Raw genomic sequence first — 17,525 nt, 5'->3', positions numbered from 1 at the left:
CGGCGAACACCGCAGGGGCGGATCAGGATAGCCTCGGATTTCGTCGACGACAGCCGCAAGCCGATGGCGCGTAGGAAGTCCGCGACGCCGTCCAGCTCCGCCTGAAGCCGGTAGCGCATCTTCGCCGTCGCAGAGGACGGCCCGTGCACGAGAAGCGCGATGTCGTCTGCGTAGAGCACAGCACGCACAGGGAAGCGGCCCGTTTTGGGAATGCACTCGATGATGGGCGCGAGGGCAAGGTTGAACAAAAACGGGCTCAACACGCTTCCCTGAGGCACACCGTAGCTCACAGGACGGGGCGAGCCGACCGTGCCCCCGACTCGGACAGCTGATGTTCTCCCGGCGAGGAAGGCCTCGATGTAAGCAAGGAGCCTGCCCTCCACACCGAGCGCCCGCACGGCCGAGAGGATGGTGTCGTGAGGGAGGCAGTCGAATGCGCTCTGGACATCGAGGAGCAGCAAGAAGGCAGTCTCCCTGTCGAGCCTGGCCTGCTCGAGGGTGCCGACGACGACAGCGATGCAATCCACCGTGGAGCGGCGAGCGCGGAAGCCGCACTGCTCGGGAGGTAGAGCACCGCGGGCATCCGCAATCCACTGGAGCCGGGACAGAGCCATCGCCTCCATCGTCTTGCCCGGGATAGACGTAAGGGAGATCGGCCGGTATGAGGCAGGGCTGTGAGGTGGCTTGCCGCGTTTCAGCGCGGGGACGATTACAGCATGTCGTCACGAATCCGGGAGGGAGCCGCTGTGCAGGACGTCGTTGTAAGCGTCGGCGCGCTGCGGCGTCGCCAGCCGCGCGACAGGGCCCGCTGCAGCTCGTGATGAGTGAAGTCACTCTCGCACAGGCTTGTGATTGCCTGTGCGTGGTTTGTGTGAGCTTCGCCCCGCACGAACACCGCAGCGTACAGCGCCTGTAACACAGCCGGGGGCGCGCTGGAAGCAGGAGGGGTGGCAGCAAAAGCGTTCGCCAGAAGCTCGGCGAGCTCCAGCTCGCTGATCCCGCGCGCTATGGCGATGGCTAGCACCGGGAACCGCGGTGCCTTCGGGTTCAGGAGGGCCCGGAGGACTCGCCATCCATGGCGCTCGTTGCACGGCTGGGCGAGCGACGAGCAGAGGCTGGCCCAAGATCGCCGGCGCAGCTGACGGGCGTGTCGTCTGCACACAGCGTCCAGGCGGTTGGACAAAGTCCAGTCCGCCTCGGCTCCGGTTCGTATCGCTCTCCGCTGAGCGCGGCGGCGAGCGGCGCGCAAATTGAGGAGCTTGATGTCCGGGCAAGGGGAACCGGCAGGTACGGCAACACGCCTCGAAGCCCGATTCGCGCACTCTGCGATGTGCGCGAAGAAATCGTCGCCGCGCGGTGTTTGGGCACAGAAATCGCGGAACATGGGCCAGCGCACGACCGTGTACACACGCGTGGCGCCACTAACTCGGCCGCACGGGGGAGAGGGAGATGGGGAAGTGGTCGGATCCCGCGGTGTCCGGGACGCGCTGCCACTCGTATGAGCAGCGCTCCGAAACAAGCGCGAGATCGATCACTGTGGCGGTCCCGCAGCGACGGGCGAAGGTGGGCTGGCCGCTGTTGATGACGGCAAGGCCCGCCGCACCGGCCGCGCCCATCAAGTTCTTCCCCCGGATGGTGGTCCTCGCAGAGCCCCAGCACCCATGATGCGCGTTGAAATCGCCGCACACCACACATTCACGCGCGAGCGAAGCGGCGAGGCGCGACAGGAATGTCGTGTCGCACCGCAGAGCGGGTCGCACGTACACACTCGCGACCGACGTATCGGTGCCGCGCACACGGACGGTAACGGCCACGCACTCGACCACTGCACAGCACAGATGTTCCGTGGCGATGAGGGCGTGCGGGAGAGGCACGCACATACACCGCTGCGCGAGGGGAGCCAGTCGGGTGCGCCGGGTCGGTGCAGGGCGCAGCATCGCAGTCGTCGCGTCGGCACTCTGTGGGGCTGCTGTATCCGATGTAGCCGGGCAGCGAGACCTCCTCTGCACGCGCATACGTTTCCTGGAAGGCGAGGACGTCGTAGTCGTGCAGAGGCAGCTGCTCGGCCAACTCGGCGTGCCTTCGCCGCAGGGAGTGGTAGTTCCACTGCAGGATGCGCGGCCGACATTCAGCAGTGGGACTGGCCATGATGGTTCGGTGGCTGTTGTAAAGACACTGCCTGCAGGCAGATGGGTCGTAGCGGGTGGTCAGCTGGCAGCATAGCGCCGACTGCTTGCATGGTAACCAGCTGGGTTGCTGCCAGCTGATCCACTGTAGTCTCGCCAGGGGGGGGGGGGCAGCATTGTCCCGTGTCTCCTGACGGCGGGAGGCTCGAGGGGCTGGTACCGGACGCTTGGGTGCGGGGCTGGGGCCTTTCAGCGCGCTCGCATATGACCGCGCCAAGGTTGAGGACTGCTGCTGTTGCTCCTCCCTGACTGCTGCCCTGACAGCACGCCTCGACAGTGCTGCGGTGGAAGAAGCCATGATGGTTGCCACCTGGCGTTCTTCTTGCCATTTGGGGCAGGCGGGGGTGTCGGCCCTGTGGGGGCCCCCACAGTTCCTGCAGCGAACGGTCCGGCAGGGTTCGCCCTTCGCATGGCTTTTGCCGCAGGAGATGCAGTCGGACGGCCAACTGCAGGATTCCAGCACGTGCTCGAAACGGCCGCACTGGCGACACTGCAGCGGACGCGGCCTGGCCGGCCTCACCCTGAAGCCGAGCTTGAAAAGCCTCAGGTGTTCAGGGGGGACCGGTCCCGCGAACCGGACAGTGACAGTGCTCCCGTCCCGCGTCGCCGACAGCACTAGAACGCTCGACTCCATGGCTCCTAGCAGGTCAGCATCCGCAGGTAATCCGTTCACCCCGTGCAGGTAGCCGGTGCTCTGGCCGCGCACGGCCGGCAGTCGGGCAGTCACCGAGATGCCGTGCAGCTCGGTTATTGCCAGCAGCTCCTCCTGGCATTCCCGGGTGGTGGTGTCGGCGGCCACGATGTTGCGCCTGTGGTTGACGCGCACCGCAGCAACACCGGCCCGCGATGAGAGGGCCGCCGCGAGTGCGAGGCGCGGTGCTCCCCTGAAGGCTCCGCCGGGCGCCGAGGGCCGGAAGAGCACCGTACCGATGACCGCAGGGTCCACCGGGAGTGCTGCAGTCTCCAGGGCCTTCGCACGCCGCCTGTCCCACCTCGACTGCACGAGGGTGAAGCCATCTGAGGTTGGCTCGCTGGCGGGTGGAGTCCGCCTCAGTACAGCCGCTGCAGGCACGCTGGAGGCGACAGGGCTGGCGGGCGGGCGCCGCGAGCCGTCCGAAGCGACGGGAGACGAAGACGAGGCAACGGCAGGAGCTTTGTTGTGCCTCTGGTGCTTCTTTCCCTTTCGCTTCGGCAGCGAGGCAGGCTGGCGTGGCGGGTCCTTCAGGAACCGCGCCGCGGGGTGCTCGGGGACCCGCTTGGGCGAGCCGGGGGGAGGTGCGTCCGCCAGCTCCGTCGCGTCGGTAGCGTTATCGCGTGCAGCCGAAGCGCTAGCAGACGCCGTTTCCGGAGGGGCTACTGCTTGGGCGGCCGGAGAGGAGAGGGTGGCGGCTGCTTCTCGGGAGGGTGGCAAGATGGCGCTGCCCTGGCCTGCCTGCTCCACGTGGCCGCTGGCTTCAACGTGCTGCTCCGCGCTGGGGGGAGCATACGGCGGCTGCTTGCGACGCGCGGTTGCCTCGTCGTCGTCGCTCTCCGTTTCACGAGCTCGTTTTCTGGAGCTCGACAGGTCCATGTCCTCGTCGTCAGAGGAAGGGAGCGGGACTGAAGCATGGGGCTCCTCGCTTGCTGAGAAATTCTCCGCGGGAGGCTTCGAGGCTACCTCGGGGGCTGACGGACTCGTGGTGTCTCCTGAGGCAGCCGCAGTCTGTGAGGGAACCACGGGTGGAGCAGTGGTGGTGGTGGCCCGTTGACGACGCCATTCGCCCAGCATGCGTGAGGCCCTCACATGCAGATCCTCGCTTGCGCGTAGCTCGTCAAGGGACGCGGGGCCGAGCGTCACCCGGCTCATGCTAGCATGGCGTCGGTGGCGCATGGGCGGCGGGCGCTCGCTTGGCGAGCGAAACTCCATCATAGGCTGCGATGGCCTCTTCTCGCGAGCGGGAAGAAAGCCAAGTGCAGCGAAGGCACGTCACACGTGTATCTGGAAGGTCGCAGGAGAGAGAGAGAGAAGGAGATTCTTGAATATGGGAAGGAAAGGTTGGGGTAAAGTGCAGCGCAGTAACTGTCTCTCAGCAGAGGACACCTGAAAGCGTCCGTTGTCGTGCTCGGAATAGGCGAGGAAGAGCGCGTGAGACGCTGTAGCGTCTGCTGCTGACGCAGGAGCTCCAAACCTCACGTCCGCACACGATGGTAGCTCCGAGTCCAACTCTCTCACGAGCCCCAGAAATTAACAAAGTCAATTGACGGACGCGGCGGCTAGCTGCGGTGTCAGCTCTGGAATCGAAAGGCGCCTGCTCGGGTTAAGCTGTATCAACACCTGTCTACGACGGCCCACTCCCCTCGGTGTCTCGCTGTCGCCGTGAAGTTCCGTACGAGTGAAAGCGTGTGAGGGTGAGCCGGCGAACGCGGTTCAATATCGCGTGCGCGAAAGAAGCACGCGGCCCGGATGCGTGCGATTCCTGTGGCGCGCGAGGCAAGGGCGTGAGACGAGGAGGAGGGGCGTGCTTCTCCGGCGGCGGGTACGGTGCCTCGATGTCCTCCTCGCCGGCCGCTCCGTACTATGTGGAGACAAGCGTGGCGTCTACTACGGCATCGGCACGAGAACCGTGGACGCCGTATTACGACGCCAATATTATGAAAATTGCTGCTCAGGCAGGAGTGATGGTTGTGCGCAATGCCTTAATAAGACTGAGAGGGTTGTGAAAAGTAGTCAAGAGGGCGGATACTGTCGCGCGTAAAAGTTGCTATAAGAGTCATGTTCGCGGCTTCATTGATAATACAACGCAACTCATCTATAAAATCCCGCTTGATTGTAAGCGGTGTTATATGGGGCAAACGGGGAGGTGCTATAATGATCGCCTGCGTGAGCATGACGCTTCAGTAAAAGGAAACCCGTACAGACATCTGGGTACCCACTGCAACACGTGTGGTTAATTGCAACCCGATCTTTAAGAAGTGCGAAATAATCGGTAGATATAGTGAAAATAGTGCTCGAGAAATCTTTGAGGCGTTTTGCACATTGACGAGTGGCGACGCATGCGTCAGTTCTGCGTTCCTCATGCTATTAACAAAAGTGGATCATCTCCGTGGCTAATGCTTATGCCTCTTTTTCTGTTCTTATGATGCCGTCAATGATGTCTTTATATGCAGATTCTGCAAGTAATGCATTTGGTTGCTAGTAGGCGCTCTGTCCTGTGCTCTTTACTCGCTCGTGCTGTGTCACGCGGTTTCTCTTTTTGTTCTAAACATTCTGTCTTGATCACAAAATGTTCGGAAGTCGCAACAAAAACGTTCTGTCGCAGCAACAAGAGTTCTGTAGTCGCAACAACAACTTTCTATCGCGACAGCGATTCTGACGTTACGACAGAAATTCTGACGTCGCAACATATTCTGTCGTGACGACCAAGAGTTCGGAAGTCGCAGCACAAACGTTCTGACGCGACAACAAGAGATCTAAAGTCGCAACAACTTTTATCGCGATAGCGCTTCTGGCGTTGGAAAAGGAACTGTCTGTTGCGACGACAGGCACTTTCTGTCGTGGCATTAGAAGTGCACAATTTTCTATCGTGACGACATAAGCTCTGACGTCGCAATAGAATCGCTTTGTGTCACGACATTTTAAAATTGTATGTCATTTTCACATCTGTGGCGTGCACTGTAATTTTCTCTTGCGCGATATTGAAAGGTGCGTTCTCTGAATCCGGCAATGTTGATAGCACTAACACCGGTATTAAAGTCGATGCGGCTAATTTCCGTATTTTTTCGTCACGATGAGGAACAGTCAATCGCCTTATAGTCTTCCTAGAGATCGGCCGCTTTCCGAAATTATGGCATTTGCAACAACCACGGCGTATCCATTCTGTTTTATTTTGTAAGATGTGACACACGGGCCTGCGGACCTGCACGTACTGTTAGGCTGGCACATAAGTTAATTTTCCAGAAATATTGCATAAGCTTTTGCCAAGTGGCAAAGAAGTTTTGGATTGCTCAACAAAGTTGCGTGAACACCTATATCGCTCGGGAGTCAGTATTCTGGCACAAGCCCCGCCGTGATAAACCGGTACGCTGTCTAAAGGAGCATCTGTTCACGAATATTTATGAAGCTATTTTGCGCGGACCACGAATTATAGGCGTGCTCAAAAGTGTAAAGAGCGAGACGCAGCTACCGAAATTAGCAGTAACTTTAACAGTGCCACCAGTCACTGTTGTCTATTTCTAAATTTGTTAACTGATATAGATATTGTAAAGCAAAATCGATGTACTAGCACATCACGGAGCACTTGTCGATGGTAACAACACTATTGCTCTTCTAGAAAGGTTCCCCGTAAGGTGGCAAAGTAAAAGCCTCTCAACAAACAAATGTAAACATCAGCACAGGCAGAGATTCTTACCGTTGACATGGCCAACACGTACAAGTACCACGCCGTTCGGCGTGGTGCAGTGGTAAGATACTGGGTTCTCGATGTCAGGTCGGAAGTTCTCATCCCCGGCTGGAAACTATTTATTGTTGCTAACTTCTTACTTTTTTGCATAAGAAATTTACATAGCCGTAAGGAGGTGCCTGTCAATTTTGAAATTAATATTGATCGCGGACTACTCAACGTCAGACTACAGGCAACAGAACGTCTCAAAATACGACAGATTGAAATTTCCTGTTGTACAGCAAAATTGTAAAGCAATATATCACGGAGTACTTGTCGATGGTAACACTTTTGCTCTTCTAGAAAGGTGCCCCTTAAAGGAGCAAAGTAAAAGCCTCTGAACATACAAATGTAAACATCAGCGCAGGCACAGATTCTTACTTTTGACATGGCCAAAATGTACAAGTACCATCGTGTTCGAAGCGGCGCAGTGGTAAGATACTGGGTTCTCGATGACAGGTCGGAAGTTCTTATCCCCGGTTTGACACTATTTATTGTTGCTAACTTTTTACTTTTTTGCACTAACAAACTTGCATAGCCTTCAAGCTGTGTGTGTCAATTTTTAAATTAATATTGATCACGAACTACTGAACGTCAGACTACAGGCAACAGAACGTCCCAAAATACGACAGATTGAAATTTCCTGTTGTGTTTTTCAACTTGGATACTCGGTGGATTTGTGGCACAGGGTTGCTGTCCTTGAGGAAACTTTGTGCCGTGGCTTTGGTTCCGCTCAGCTTCAGAGAAAGTTAAGCGATCTTTTTCATCATTGTAGAGCGGCACTTTCTCTGCAGCAGAAACTTAGTTGCCTTAGCTGGCGTCAGCGACCTTCATTGAAGAGCGGCAGACACCTACTGGTACTTAACCAGTGACCCAAATTGGCATCAGAGAGCTGTATTGGAGACAATCGACTAACGAGTCGCACATACCCAATAGTCTAAGTCGGCCTCAAACAGTTTCTTCGAGCATGGCACCCAGTCCCGCATAACCATGTCGTCAAAGAAGTTCGTTGACGAGCGGGATGTAGACTTTGGTACATACTTTGTGATGGTTGGTTTCGAGCAAGTCGGCGTCAAACAGTTTCTTCGAGCATGGCACCGAGTCCCGCATAACCCATGTCGGCGTGAAAGAAGTTCGTTGACGAGCGGCATGTATACATTGGTACATACTTTGTGATGGTTGGTTTCGAGCCCTGTTACCTCAGTACAGCAGGCTTGACCCTTCTACTATGGGCTACCCAGTCACCCAGGTAGACCCAAAGATGGTTAGATAGAAGCATACATATATACACACATACGTACATCATCAGCGTATTTCTTTCTCACTGCAGAGCAAAGCGTCTCCTTGCAAACTCCAATTACCCCCGTCTTGCGCGAGCAGTGCCTACAACTTTTCCAATTTCATCACGTTACATAGCTTTACGCCCTCCTCGACTGCGCTTCGCTTCCCTGGGCGCCCATTCTGTAACTCTAATCGTCCATCGGCTATTTTGCCTGCTCAATACATGGCCTACCCAGCTAAATTTTTTCTCTTAATGTCAACTAGAATATCGACTATATCCGTTTGCTCTCTGATCCACACCGATCTCTTCCTGTCTCTCAACGTTGCAACTAACATTTTTTGTTGCATCGCTCGTTGCGCGGTCCTTGTTTTCAAGCTTCTTTGTCAACCTACAAGTTCCTGGCCCATATGTTGGTCCCGGCAGAATGCAATGATTGCAGACTTTTCAACGACAGTGATAAGCTCCTAGTAAAAATTTCGTAATGCCTGCCTTATGCAGTCGAACGCATTTTTGACCCGCCGTGGTTGCTCAGTGGCTATGGTGTTGGGCTGCTGAGCACGAGGTCGCGGGATCGAATCCCGGCCACGGCGGCCGCATTTCGATGGGGGCGAAATGCGAAAACACCCGTGTGCTTAGATTTAGGTGCACGTTAAAGAACCCCAGGTGGTCAAAATTTCCGGAGTCCTCCACTACGGCGTGCCTCATAATCAGAAAGTGGTTTTGGCACGTAAAACCCCAAATATCATTATTATTACCGCATTTTTATTCTGTTAATTATCTTCACAGGATTAGGGTCCCCTACAAATAACTGACCTAGATAAACGTACGTAGGTACACCGAACAAACATAGAAACATAGATAGCCGCTGGAAAGGGCCAGAATAGCATGTGAATGCTAATTCACTACAAAAAAATATAAGCAGGACCCATCTCACAATGACTGTCGACGGCACTGTGTTTATCATTATATCAATATGGCGTCACAACGTATTGCCACTGTCGAAATGTCAAGTATGAGGCATGTACTGCACCGGGACTCATGTTTTGCGCATCCCTAAAGACACTCAGCACCGCCGACGAGAAGCCTGAGCATGACGTCCGAAATGCATGGCTCGCCGGTGCGCGAACGCTGCGAAACGTTATACCGCAGCCAGGCTTCCTGCTTGCAATTCTTCCCGAACAGGCTGCGCCATCTAGAAGCGCTACCAAAAATTTCGCACATGGTTTCCGAGACGAGACGCATGGCACGCCAGCGCATGCGGACGCTTAGAATTCTTCGTCATGCTGTGTAGATCAAGCACTGACAAGGACAATGCCGAGATACACAAGAATGCACAATTGTCTTATGACAGGCGAGTTCTTATGACAGACGCGTTCTGCGCAGTTGTGTGCGCTCGTGTCTGCTGGCGGTACGCATGCTTGCGTGCTTATATATGCCCCGCCCCTCCTGCCCCCGGCACTGCTGTGCTCGTGGTTCATTCTTCCTGTTACGGCCTAGCTTGCCAAATAAACAGTTTGAATGATCGTGTCAGTTTTCAGAACACGGTTCAATGCAGAATTCAGTGTGCGTCGTGGGGGCGCCTAAAAATGGCAGCGCTTGGAACGTTCGGCCAGTTTGCCGACGACGGTGACGAGGACTTTGTATCCTAAGTGGAAAAGTTCGAGCACTTCCTAAAGGCCTCCGAGGTGAGCGACAACCTGAATGTTTCTATTGTGAGCATTATTCATGCACTACTGCACAAACACAGCGCCCTATTTGACATTCACTCCAAGCTTCTGGGCCGTACCTACATGGCAGTACATACATCACGTCGAAATCGAAGGCACTTCGATTGTACGCCGCCCGTATCGCGTGTCTTCTGCAGAACGGAAAATTATTGCGGATAGCGTTGATGACATGCTCAAAAGAGACATCATTCGGCCATCATCCAGCCCTTGGTCGTCTCCTGTTGTGTTGGTTCGCAAGAAAGACGCCCTTGTACGATTTTGCGTTGATTATCGAGCTCTTAATAAGATTACGCGCAAAGACGTACATCCCATACCAAGAATCGACGATGCCATTGGCTCCCTCCAGGGTGCAGAATATTTGTTTAGTCTAGACCTCAGATCCGGGTACTCGAAAATCGCCATGCACGAAGCGGACAAGGACAAGACAGCCTATGCAACACCAGACGGACTTTACGAGTTCAACGTCAAGCCCTTGAGTTTATGTAATGCTCCTAAAACATTTGAGCGCATGATCGACCCAGTTTGACGCGGCTTTAAGTGGAAGACCTGTCTGTCGTATTTAGATGACTTTTTACATCACCTGTCTGTGTTATTTAGATGATTTTTTCTACCACTTTTTGTCAGCGCCTTGAGCGTTTGGACGAAGTTACGCTAGACGCTCGACTACGACTCAACATAAAGCAATGCCATTTTGACGAAGAACATGAAAGTATTAGGTCACCATCAGTAAAGATGGCGTTCGACCACATCCCCACAAAGTTGCTGCCACGCTTTGCTTTCCTCGCCCTGAAAATCAAAAACAACTTGTCACGATCCACCCGGGCTCGTGAACAAGGGAGGGCTCAAGGCACCCTCCATTAGACGGACACTCCGCAGCGTGGTGGTGCTGAACGATGACTGACCGGCGAGCAGCCACGCTCGTCGGTGTTTATTGTGGTGCGGTGACCAATGTTGCCTGCCGAGCTTTAGCAGGCCACCGAGCTTGGTGGGCGAACCAAGATTATGCCCGAGGAGGCGTCACGTACTTGCTACACCCCCTTAACCCCAGTGTGTTTGTTAAATGAAAAACAAACGTCCATGTTCACACTATGAGGCTCTGCCTCCACCCTAGCTGGGTCGACGGGGCCTGCTACCCAGGCGAGTAACGGTCTGGTGGCCTCCGCCGTCGAGTACTCCGCCTGGGCACCGGTGTTGACGGGTCGGGTGTGGCAACGCCGGGTGCTGCCTGAGCCAGCCTTGCTCCATCCGGAGGGTTCGTAGTAGTCGGCCTTGCGAGTGGTGCTGGGCTCGACACCGGTCCAACGGGTGCCGCACCACTGGCTACGGTTGCCGCCTCCGAGGTGGGTGGTACTCCGCTGGAAGCGACTGGTGCTGCCGCTAGTCCTCCTGCGGGCTGGAACTCAGTGGCAGTCGAGGGTGCTGGCCAGGTCCAGAGGCGAGGCCTGACATGGTCGGCGTGTCTGTGCCACATGGCCCCATCGGCATGCGGACGAGCAGCGATGAGGCACTGGCAGGAGACACCACCTGTCCCGCAGACCAGGGTGGGCCAGGACGGAAGTTCCTGGCGAAAACTGGAGCTCCCGACTCTGGCAAAGGCCCAGGACGGCATCCTTGGTCAGCAGCCAGCTTCTGCTTCAGCTGCTTCAAAAGCACTGTCGATCGGAAGTCCGTATGCAAGACGTCCAAAGGTGTCTTGACCATCCGACCCAGCAGGAGCTCACAGGGGGCACGGCCAGTGACATCGTGATGCGTGGTCCGGTACTGAAATAGCATCCGGGCAACCTGCGTCCGGAAATCCCCAGTCTGGCTCTTCTTGAGCTTGTCTTTCATGGTTTGCACCATCCGCTCGGCTGCACCATTTGAAGCAGGGTGGTACGGTGGAACCATCATCCGGCGGATTCCGTTTTTCATCAGCCAGGCCAGGTACTCTGCGCTGACGAAAGCAGGACCATTGTCGGACACGATGACATCTGGCAACCCCTGGGCGGCGAAGACCTGTCGTAGCGCTGCAATGGGCGCGACTGCTGATGGAGTGGTGACAGGTATAACCTCCACCCACTTTGAAAAGGCGTCCAACAAAACCAGGAAGTAATCGCTCTTGAAGGGTCCCCCAAAATCCACATGTAGGCGGGACCAGGGTCTCTGTGGGAACGGCCAGACGGTGATTTCCACACGACGCGAGGCTCGCTGATTCTCCTAGCAGATTTGGCAGCTATGCACCAAATGAGCGATGTCCTGGTCCAGGCCAGGCCACCAAACATGGGACCGGGCCACCATCTTGATCTTTTCTATCTCTGGATGACCCGCGCGCAGCAACTGCAGAACCCTGGACCGGAAACTTTGTGGGATCACCACCCTCGAACCCCACAGTAGGCAGCCCTGCTGCAAGCTCAGCTCAGCAGCCTTGTGGCTATAGGCCTGCTGCACCAATTCCTTTCCACGGGACACCGCCTTGACCACCTGAGACAGGACTGGGTCCCGGCTGGTCGCTTGCGATACCGCAGATCTGGAGAGCACCTCCGGGTACGCGTGTTCCAGCATGAACACTTCAGCAGGTTCTGGAACAGCATCAGGCACCCCTGGAAGGGGCAGGCGCCTCAGGGCATGAGCAGGTCCCAGGTCCCTTCCCGGACGGTAAACCAGCTGTTAGCTGTAAGCTGCCAGGCTCAAGGCCCAGCGTACCACTCGAGGTGATGCTTGCACAGGAACTGCCTCGTCGGGCCCCAGCAGCCCCAACAGCAGCTTGTGGTCCGTGACCGCCTCGAACTTCCGGCCCCACAGGTACGGGTGGAAGCGTTCGACACCGAACATGAGGGTGAAACCTTCCTTGGCTGTAACGTTGCTCTGCAGCATGAAGCCGTCGAGAAGCAAACGACACAGGGCGTTCCTGGCCATCTTCGTCCCGGTGTGCCAGGACGGCTCCCATAGCGTACGGCAACGCATCTACGGTAAGGACAAGAGGCTCAACAGGATTGAAGTGCACCAGCACTGGAGCCTTGGTGATTAGCTTGTTGCTGCGCTGGAAGGCCTGGTCCTGCTCCTTTTTCCAGACCCATTGTTGACCATTTCGAAGCAGAAGATGGAGCGGCTGTAGATGCTGCGACAGGTTAGGCAGAAAACTCCTGTAGAAGTTGATGAGGCCCAAGTAGCTCTAAAGCTCCTTCTTGTTCAGGGGCTTAGGTGCCTTGAGCACCGCATCAACTTTGCCAGGAGCCGGGGCTACGCCTGCCTGGGAAATGACATGTCCCAAGTACTCAACGCTGTGAGCTAGGAAAACACACTTTTCCAGCTTGAGCTTCAGGCCGGCGGGACTCGGCCTCAGGGTGTAGCAAGTATGTGACGCGTCCTCGGGCATAATCTTGGTTCGGCCGCCAAGCTCGGTGGCCTGCTAAAGCTCGGCAGGCAACATTGGTCACCGCACCATTATAAACACCGACGAGCGCGGCTGCTCGCCGGTCAGTCATCGTTCAGCACCACCACGCTGCGGAGCGTCCGTCTAATGGAGGGTGCCTTGAGCCCTCCCTTGTTCACGAGCCCGGGTGGATCGTGACACTGGCGACGAGGATGGGATTCTCGTGACACTGGGGCGTCGAGGAGGTTTCTTCATGGCGTTGGATTCAAAAGTGGATTTAGTGGCCGAAAGTGTTTCCGAAACACAAGGCTGCCGGCGGACGTTTCTTCGACCACCGGATTTGTCGTCTCGCAAAACAGTGTCCCCTGGTCTTTCAAGCGCGGTGCCCCAACCTATTAGGATTTGCGCCTGAGCGCCAAAATCAGAGGAGGAAGCCAGCAGCAGCAGCGGGATGCCTCGCAGGACAGCGAGAACCGCCGCCGCAAAGCAGGACGCCGAGGCGCCGGCAGCCGAGGACGGCAAGTCGGACGAGACCCCCGCTGCTACGGAAGGGGCCCCACGGCGATCTAGCCAACGTGCAGCTGTACGGTCTGCCGAGTATGCAGCCGCCGCCACCGGAGGGCGCACACGTCGCAGCTCCATGGCTGCCCAGACGGCAGCGTCTACGGCCGAGGGCCACCGCAGCTCGCCGGTCGAGTTGCCTGCCACACGTGTCAACAGCGCCCACCGTACGTCGGGGCCGGTGAACTACGAGGAGAGTGATGGTGCGGAGGGTGAGGAAGAGGACGAGTACCGCGCGGAGGAGGAGAGCGAGAACGAGTCCAACTCTGGCGACGGCACCTGCAAGCAGCGTTCCGGTGGCAGCCGCGCCGGAGGAGGAGGACGGCGCGCAGGACGGCCGGCACGGGGCCCGGCTGCACCCACGACGGGCCGCAGGGGTCGGCGGGCTGCCAAGAAGGACGAAGACGAGGATGGGATTCTCGTGACACAACTAAATTTGTTGGGCCTGGCATCCTACTTTCGCCGGTTCATCCGTCACTGCTGCCATAGCGTCGCCGCTGCACAAGTTGCTTACATCGGGCACTGCTTTCCTTTGGACAGACGACTGTGAACTTTCTTTCCAACCCTCAGGTAAGCATTAACCACCGACCTTTTCCTCCGTCGCTTCGATGAGAACGTACGAACTTGTTTGCACACCGACGCTCGTGGCCATGGGATCGGTGCTGTCCTTCTACAGCGTGATACCACCTCACGAGAGAAATCTGTTCCCTATGCGAGTCGCGCATTACCGGCTGCCGAAAACTACTCGATCACAGAGCAGGAATGCCTCGCAGTAGTTTGGGCCATACAAAAAGCTCGACCATATCTTTATGGACGCCACTTCATGGTCATAACCGACCACCACGCCTTATGCTGGTTCTCGTCAATTAAAAATTTGTCTGGGCGCCTTGGTCGCTGGTGGTCCGCTTACAAGAGTACGATTTTGACGTTGTCTACAAGTCAGGGAAAAAGCATCATGATGCTGACGCTCTCCCTCGCAGCCGCCTGTCACTACTATCTTCGAGTACATCTCCTCATTGCTCAAGACTTGATAATGATACTAAGTCGCCACTCCCGTTATTACCTCTAGTGGTTACTGGCACATTATCTTCCAATCGCGTGCCTCAGCTCGCCTCGCGTCAACGTTCTGATCCCAGTACAACAGCATTATCCAACGCCTGTGCGGAACTACTTCTGCACCAAGTGCAAGATTACGTCGACAACTGCGACTATTTAAGCTCGACAACGATGTGCTGCACCGCTACATTTACAATTCCGACGGACACCGCTGGGTACCTGTTCTTCCACGTTCGCTGCACACACAAGTACTTGAACTATTTCACAAGGACCCATCTGCCGGCCATTTGGGTTTCCACAAAACATACCAACGCGTTAGGAGCAGTTTCGTTTGGCCGGCGTGTCTACCTTTGTGGCCAAGTACGTCACTTGCGTCCAGTGTCAACGGCGGAAGCGACCGAATTCCCCTCCTGCTGGCCTTTTAAGCCCATCCCATGTCCCGAGATACCCTTTGCCATCGTTGGGATAGACCTAGTTGGCCCTCACATAACGTCGGCAGGTCACCGATGGATCCTGACAGCTGTTGACCAGCTCACACGTTACGCAGACACCGCTCCTCTACGCTCTAGTTGGCCTCAGACGTTGCCACCTTCTTTCTGGATGCCATTGTGCTGCGTCATAGTGCACCTCGTGTGCGCTTAAGTGACCGCGACAAGACTTTCATGTCAACAATGATTGAAGAAGTACTCGGAGCTTATGGGACAGTTCATAAAACGACATCAGCATATCACCCTCAAACGAATGGCTTAAGAGATCGAATTCATCGCACACTAACAGGTATGATATCAATGCATATCAGGCCAAACCAGGGCAACTGGGACAAACTTTTACCTTTTGTGACGTTTTCTCACAACACCTCTATCCAATCAACTACGGGGTATACACCTTTCTACCTAATTTACGTCCGTTCACCGACATTCACCATCGACGCCGTTTTCTTCAGTGCCCCAACTAACACGTCTGCCGTATACATGAACAGTTCGTCGAGACTTGAGGAATGCCGTGAACGTGCTCCCTTCAACACAGACGTCAATCAGCTAGATCGCAATCAACGTTATGACATCTCTCATCGTGACGTCTCCTTTCGTCCTGGAGAGGAAGTGCTCCTTTGGACGCCCATTCGTACACCCGGTTTGCGTGAGAAGTTTCAATCCCGCTTAATGAGAGCAGCATTCCGGGCAAGTTCGTAATCCATTACTTAAATACGCTTGGTGTGTCGTCTGTCGTCTTATCTCACGTCCGTGTCGTTTTCTTTTGTCGCGCAATATCATTTAAGCAATCCCTCTTCCTTGGGCCTACATTATTAGTGAACAAACATGCCCGGTGAACTATCGCGTTACTCCCGTAGAAGTTTCTTCGGACCATCGTTGTTGTGGTTTGGAGATCGTTCACGTTTCGCGGCTCAAACGATTCGTTCGGCGTTTCCCTGATCGCTAACGCGCGACTTGGCCGGCCGCTTGCGCGCGCGGGAAGATTAGTGTGAGCATATTCATGCTCCTCATATTGCGAAGACTTATACACCCGATGCACACATTGCCAGAAGTCATGCAGAGCAGACTTGCAAAACCTCATTTGGAGCTGCGCAGCTTTTTCACAAGGGAGATCCAACATTCAGCATTTACTACACGGAGACATTAGAACACTAGGAATTGCAATACAACCTAACCCTGAAACATAGAAAGCCATTGCGACATATGGCAGACGAAGTGGCCTGTTTCGAGTAGTGTAGAAGGGGCCGATCAGCCCATGTGAGAGCGGCGGAACTGAACATGCACCTGAGCCTGCATAAAACGGAAGATCCAAGACTGAGATGAAGATGTGCTTCAGTCAACAGTCTGGGAACCCACATTCCCTTCCCTCCTAATCCCCATCAGCGGCCTAGAACCGTGCCCTTCCTTAAAATAAAGGCTTTATTCGTTCATTCGTATTCTCATCTGTACATACTCACCATCACCGTTTTGCGGCCTGGTGGTGGGGCTCTCACTCGGGAGAATAAAGAAGAGATTGGCTGCCTAAACCTTGTCTTACACTATGTTTATCACGGCAATATCTGTGAAAGCCTATCGGACATTGAAAAAGCTCGGGGGGCCAGAAAAGCCTCAAAAGCTAGACGAGCTAAAGTACTGAGGGCGCATTACGCTCCAAACCAATGAGTTATCGATATATTTAAGTTTAATACCAGTTTCCAGCATTTTCCATAGAGCTGAGGCAATAAGCGGCTTCATGCGACTTTGAAACTTACCTTGACGACGCACATCGGGACCGTTTCGCAGCCGGGCTGCGAGACAGAGCAACGCAAGCGAGTTGCTAAGGAAGGGAACTTTAACGTTCACAAGTGAATGCGACATTGCAAAAGGCATGGCAAGCAAAAGAAGCCCAGAGTTTGAAGCCAGCTATGGTCAACCAGTCAACGCACTTGGCCGAAAACCGGATAGTGGGAAATTTGCAGAAGCGAAAAACAGACATACTTGTACGCCACGACAAGGAATGAAGACGCGACACTTGTCAGGATGCTTCTGGTTTGGACTTGCCCATGACCAGTAAGTCTGCAAGTTCGGCAAGTACCCCCGCCATCTTTGCTAGCGCTACGGACACTTAGCGAAAATGTGCAAGGCTAGGTCTAAGGGCACTATGAATGCAGTAAATGAAGACAGTGGTAATTAACTTGTGTTACCAATGCTTGTGTGCTGAACACGCAGGACATTACGAAATATGCCTTCGAATGGTAGAGAAGGACGTTCTCATGCAGGTAGACACAAGAGCGTCTGTTTGAATTGTGCCAGAAAGCCTGCAAAAGAGTTACTCGCCCAGCTTACCTTTAGAGCACTGCCATTTGAAGTCGTAAAAGTAGAGCAGTCCTCAGCTCGCAGTTACGAGAAAGCTCATCGTTCTACTGGAACACAAATGTCAGCACCAAGAGCTTCAATTAGTATTTGTTCAAAC

At 55.1% G+C, this 17,525-nt stretch overlaps 1 protein-coding gene across 1 annotated transcript in view; it reads left to right on the top strand.

Annotated features, from left to right (window-relative positions):
- The window catches only part of spab (space blanket), a 327,616-nt gene that overhangs the window by 271,547 nt on the left and 38,544 nt on the right, over nucleotides 1-17,525 (top strand). The window lies entirely within an intron of this gene.

This window comes from Dermacentor variabilis, chromosome 5, assembly GCF_050947875.1.
Source record: "Dermacentor variabilis isolate Ectoservices chromosome 5, ASM5094787v1, whole genome shotgun sequence".
NCBI classification, from domain to species: domain Eukaryota; kingdom Metazoa; phylum Arthropoda; class Arachnida; order Ixodida; family Ixodidae; genus Dermacentor; species Dermacentor variabilis.
Note: the sequence above shows the minus strand (reverse complement) of the source record. Positions and strands in the feature narration are given on the sequence as shown.